Source organism: Theropithecus gelada, chromosome X (assembly GCF_003255815.1).
Source record: "Theropithecus gelada isolate Dixy chromosome X, Tgel_1.0, whole genome shotgun sequence".
Taxonomy (NCBI): Eukaryota; Metazoa; Chordata; class Mammalia; order Primates; family Cercopithecidae; genus Theropithecus; species Theropithecus gelada.
Genome location: NC_037689.1, coordinates 24119782 through 24125781, shown reverse-complemented (window position 1 = coordinate 24125781; position 6000 = coordinate 24119782).

Here is a 6000-nt window from a genome sequence, read left to right as displayed (position 1 = left end):
TTACACATTAAAAGCTGAGAACAACCAGTGCCCTTGTACAAAGCCTGAAATGAAACAAAAGCCCATGAAGAGTTTTGCCCAGGGCTTTCCTGGGCCTCAAGGCATGAAAAGATAACGAAGGAATTCTGAACAGGACCTGTTTCGGATTAAACAAGTTTTACTGGGGGTCTGAAGGAACTCTCCAGGCCTCCACAAACAAGTTTTACTGGGGGTCTAAAGGAACTCCCCAAACCTCCACAATTTAGCAGAAGACAAGGGTAAACACCCCAGCACCTGGAACCATCTAGATAAAGTAAATTTACTGAGGCTCCAGAGGAAGGTCTTCAGGACTCAGACCTTAGTTACAGATGAGAAGAAGTTAATCACTTATGTCTTTTTTTTTTTTTTTTTTTTTTGAGACATCTCGCTCTTGTCCCCCAGGCTAGAGTGCTATGGCGAGATCTCAGCTAACCACAACCTCCGCCTCCTAGGTTCAAGTGATTCTCCTGCCTCGGCCCCCATCCCCACCCCCAAGTAGCTGGGACTACAGGCGCATGCCACCACTCCCAGCGAATTTTTGTATTTTTAGTAGAGATAGGATTTCACCATGTTGGCCAGGCTGGTCTAGAACTCCTGACTGCAGGTGATCTGCCCACCTCAGCCTCCCAAAGTGCAGGGATTACAGGCATGAGCCACTGCACCCAGCCTCACTTATGTCTTTAGATGAATACACACTTACATGTAGACATACTTTAGAAGATATATAAGCTCTGGAAAATTTTGTAGTTTAGAGTTGGTCTGGCGATATTTTCCCGGCCTTCTCCCTGTACCCAGTTACAGAAATAAGCTCTGTTCTTTCCCCGTTCATCTGCATCTCGTTATGGGGCCAGGACAATAAGCAGTCCGACCCTCGATTCAGTCTGGGAACACACCCGCCAGACAGATTGGGCTGCGGGCTGTCTGTGCATCTCATTCTCATAGATGGAAACCTATGATTTTTATTCCTGGGAACTCCAATCTCTAAAACTCCTTGTAAACAAAATCAAAGTGAAAATAAATCTCTGCCCTGAAACAGCAATTCCTTGACACTTTCATGTCCATGTGGATGAAAATCATAGTTCTGTGCCCATCAAAGCTTTGCGGGTTGGAGAGATGCAATTGTGATACTGACGAATAATAATAATAAACATACTAATGACCATGGCATCAATCCCAACAATGAGCTGTCAGGCTTGTCCCCCAAGGCATGAGGAAATGATTCCCTTGAAGGTGGTACAAGCAGGGGACAGGGAAATACTGGGTAGAAGAGGGTGTTTCCCCAGCAAAGGCCCCACCCTCACGCCTGGAAACCCACAGCCTGAAATAAGAACAGGCATGCCTGTTTTCACGCCCAAATATTGCCTTTTGGCCCCCCATCCTGTACCCATATAAATCCCAAACCCCTGGCTCCAGGAGGAGACGAACAGAAGAGCAGAAGATTGGCAGAAAGAAGAGAAGGAGTGTCTGAACGCCGAGAGGAGTTTAGCTGGGGACGGTTGGAGAGATCGGCTGCTGGATGGCCAAACTGCAGGGGAAGACCATCTTCCCACTCCTTCCCCTTTCCAGCTCCCCATCCATCCAGCTGAGGGCCACCTCCACCACTCAATAAATCCCCCACATTCACCATCCTTCAAGTCCATGGATGACCTGATTCTTCCTGGACACTGACAAGGACCTGGCCACCAAGGAGGCACTGAGCTGTCCACAGAGAGCAAACACTCAAGTTGTCTGTGGACAGCAAAGCTAAAGGAATGCACTGTAACACACAACGACTTGGGCTTCAGGAGTTGCAGGTACCCAGAGAGTACTTCATGCCACCATCAGGCCAGAGTCCCAGAGAGTTTGCCCTGGCATCTGTATCTGTCCGTCTGCGTGCTCTCCCTCCTTTAAGGGGTTTGAGCACGCAATGGCCAAACAGATGAGCCACACCTTTGTCGCACATCCTGCCCAGATCTATCAATCAATTAATCTATCATCTGTGTCTTATCTATTAATATGTATCTATCTATCCATCCCTCCCATTGTATGTATCATCTATGTGTTATCTATTAATATCTATCTATTGCCCGGCACAGTGGCTCACGCCTGTAATCCCAACACTTTGAGAAGCAGAGGTGGGTGAATCACGAGGTCAGGAATTTGAGACCAGCCTGGCCAATATGGTGAAACCCCATCACTACTAAAAATACAAAGATTAACAGAGTGTGGTAGCAGGGCACCTATAGTCCCAGCTACTCGGGAGGCTGAGGCAGGAGAATTGCTTGAACCTGGGAAGCGGAGTTTGCAGTGAGCCGAGATCATGCCACCATACTCCACCCTGGGCAACAGAGCAAGACTCTGTCTCAAAAAAAAAAAAAAAAATCTATCCATCCATCCATCCCATTGTATCTATCATCTATGTATTATCTATTAATATCTGTCTATCCATCCCATTGTGTTTATCATCTATGTATTTTCTATTAATATCTATCAATCAATCTATCTATATATCTATTATCTATTGATTTATGTATCCATCCATCCATCCCATTGGGACTGTTTCTCTGGAGAACCCAGATTAATACAGACACTAATAACACCTTTAATGGAACTTAACAGAGCAATGCTATCTCCACACATTCCAGCTGGTGGATATTATTTGTGATGGAAACAGGTTTGATACTTGGCACTCTAAAAATATAAAGTATCACAGGCATGTATTGGAGAACAGCCTTGTTGTCGAAGAGTTGCCCAAATAATTTAGAATTTTTTGATAGAAAAAGTGTTGAGGGCCGGGCGCAGTGGCTCGCACCTGTAATCCCAGCGCTTGGGGAGGCCAAGGCGGGTGGATCACCTGAGGTCAGGAGTTCGAGACCAGCCCGGCCAACATGGTGAAACCCTGTCTCTACTAAAAATACAAAATTAGCTGGGCGTGATGGTGGGCGCCTGTAATCCCAGCTACTGGGGAGGCTGAGGCAGGAGAATCACTTGCACCTGGGAAGCGGAGGTTGCAGTGAGCCAAGATCGTGCCATTGCACTCCAGCCTGGGGGGGACAAGAGTGAGACTCCATCTCAAAAAAGAAAGAAAAGAGAAAGCCTTAAGGATTGTTCATGCTCACAGCTAGTTGAGAACACCAGCCAAGACACAGGCTGAGAGATACGTGAAACGGTGTTGACTTTTCATTAACATCTTACTCTATGAATTCTGGGGATTTTTCACAATGATATGCAAAGATGTGCTCAGGGATCATTAAGGTGAGAGAAGTCTGATAACGTGAAGCATTATGTACAGCGGATGGCGGATAATTCAGCTCAGTATCTTTCAGCACTTCCCTTCCCAGACATTATATCCTGAACTCCATGGAAACCATTCACTAATGCACAGAACAACTGTTTTTTTTTTTGAGATGGAATCTCACTCTGTCACCAGGCTGGAGTGCAGTGGCACAATCTTGGCTCACTGCAACCTCGACCACTCGGGTTCAAGCGATTCTCCTGCCTCAGCCTCCCAAGCAGCTGGAATTACAGGTGCACGCCACTATGCCCAGCTAATTTTTGCATTTTTAGTAGAGATGGGGTTTCACCATGTTGGCTAGGATGGTCTCGATCTCTTGACCTGATGATCCGCCCACCTCGGTCTCCCAAAGTGCTGGGATTACAGGTGTGAGTCACTGTGCCCGGCCCAGAACACCTCTTTATGAGAGTTTACTCTGGGGATGACGTCTGCCTAGGCATCTACCAATGCTCAGCCACAGGGCCCTTGACTTTGAGGAATTAAACACTGAAACACAAAATAAAATGTGAGGCCAGGTGTGGCGGCTCATGCCTGTAATTCCAGCAGTTTGGGAAACCAAGGAGGGAGGATTGCTTGAGGCCAGGACTTTGAGACCTGCCTGGGCAACATAGTGAGACTCCATCTCTACAAATTGTTTTTGTCTTTTTTTTTTTTTTTTTTTTTTTTTTTTTTTTCAGATGGAGCCTCGCTCTGTTGCCCAGGCTGGAGTGCAGTGGTGCGATCTCAGCTCACTGCAAGCTCCGCCTCCCGAGTTCAAGTGATTCTTTTGCCTCAGCCTCCTGAGTAGCTGGGACTACAGATGAGCGCCATCACGCCTGATGAATTTTTGTACTTTTATTAGAGGCGGGGTTTCACCATGTTGGCCAGGCTGGTCTCGAATTCCTCAAGTGATCCACTCGTCTCGGCCTGACAAACTGCTGGGATTACAGCAATATTGTTTTTTAAAAAATTAGTCACATGTGGTGGCATGTGCCTGTAGTAGTAGTGACTTGCGAGGCTGAGGCAGGAGGATCTGTTAAGCCTGGGAGATTGAGGCTGCAGCGAGCTATGATTGTGCCACTGCACTCAAGCCTGAGCAACAGAATGAGATCTCAACAGGAAGAGAGAGACAGAGAGAGAGAGAGAGTGAGAGAGAGAGGAAAGAAAAAGAGAGAAAGAGCAATAATGAAAAAAGAAAGAGAAAGAAAAGAGAAAGAAAAGAGAATAAGAAAAAGAGAGAATTGGCCGGGCGCGGTGGCTCAAGCCTGTAATCCCAGCACTTTGGGAGGCCGAGGCGGGTGGATCACGAGGTCAGGAGATCGAGACCATCCTGGCTAACATGGTGAAACCCCGTCTCTACTAAAAATACAAAAAAAAAACTAGCCGGGCGTGGTGGCGGGCGCCTGTAGTCCCAGCTACTCGGAGGCTGAGGCGGGAGAATGGCGTGAACCCGGGAGGCGGAGCTTGCAGTGAGCCGAGATCGCGCCACTGCACTCCAGCCTGGGCGACACAGCGAGACTCCGTCTCAAAAAAAAAAAAAAAAAGAAAAAGAGAGAATAAGAAAAAGAAAGGAGGAAAGAAAGGAGAAAGGAAAAAGAGAAAGAAAGAGAAAAAGACAAAGAGAAAAAGAAAGAAGGAAAGAAAACAGAAAAGAAAAAAAGAAAGAATAAGAAAGAAAGAAAGACAAAGAAAAAGAAGAAAAAGAAAAAAGAAAACATGAATCACAGCTAAGGTCAACTGGGACATCAAAATGGATTACAATAGCCTATTGTATTAATACTAATGAATTATATGGTTATTTACTGGGATTCTACTATGTGCACGAGATAATTAGCATGAGGAATAGGAGAGGAATAAAGAAGCCGTGTCTCCCATCCGCAGGGAGACTGGCTCACGCATCTTGCCACAACCAGGAAGGCTGCTTTCCAGGCTGCTAAATTTCAAGGGGAATCTCATGGGAGGAAGGCACTGCGCTAACAGGAATTGTTGCTAGTGGGCTGAACTTTGACCCCACAGGTGCTATTTAACAGATTAAGATTCTCTAGGGAAAACTGTTTCTGTTTAGACAGTGGCCAGCATCACTGAAGCCCACCTGCATGACCAGGGGCTGAGAGGAACTGACCACCTCACCTTACAGTGATGTTTTAGGATCAGGCCCCCTGAAGGGCCACACTGTGGCCATCTTTGCCTCTTCCACTAAAAAATATACCAGATATGGTGGCTTATGCCTGTAATCCCAGCTCTTTGGGAGGCTGAGGCAGGAGCACTGCTTGATCCCCGGAGTTTGAGATCAGCCTGGGCAACATAGCAAGATCCCATTTCTACCAAAAAAAAAAAAAAAATAGCCAGGCATGGTGATGTGCAGCTGTGGTCCCAGCTACTTGACAGGCTGAGGCACAAAGATTGTTTGAACCCAGGAGGTGGAGGCTGCAGTGACCTGAGATCGCAGCACTGCACTGCAGCCTCAGCAACAGAGTGTGACCTCATTTATCTTTTTTTTTTTTTTTTTTTGAGATGGAGTTTCACTCTTGTTGCCCAGGCTGGAGTGCAATGGCATGATCTCGGCTCACTGTGCAACCTCTGCCTCCTGGGTTCAAGAGATTTTCCTGCCTCAGCCTCTCGAGTAGCTGGGATTACAGGTGCCTGCCACCACGTCCAGCTAATTTTTTTGGTATTTTTAGTAGAGACGGGGTTTCACCATGTTGGCCAGGCTGGTCTTGAACTCCTGA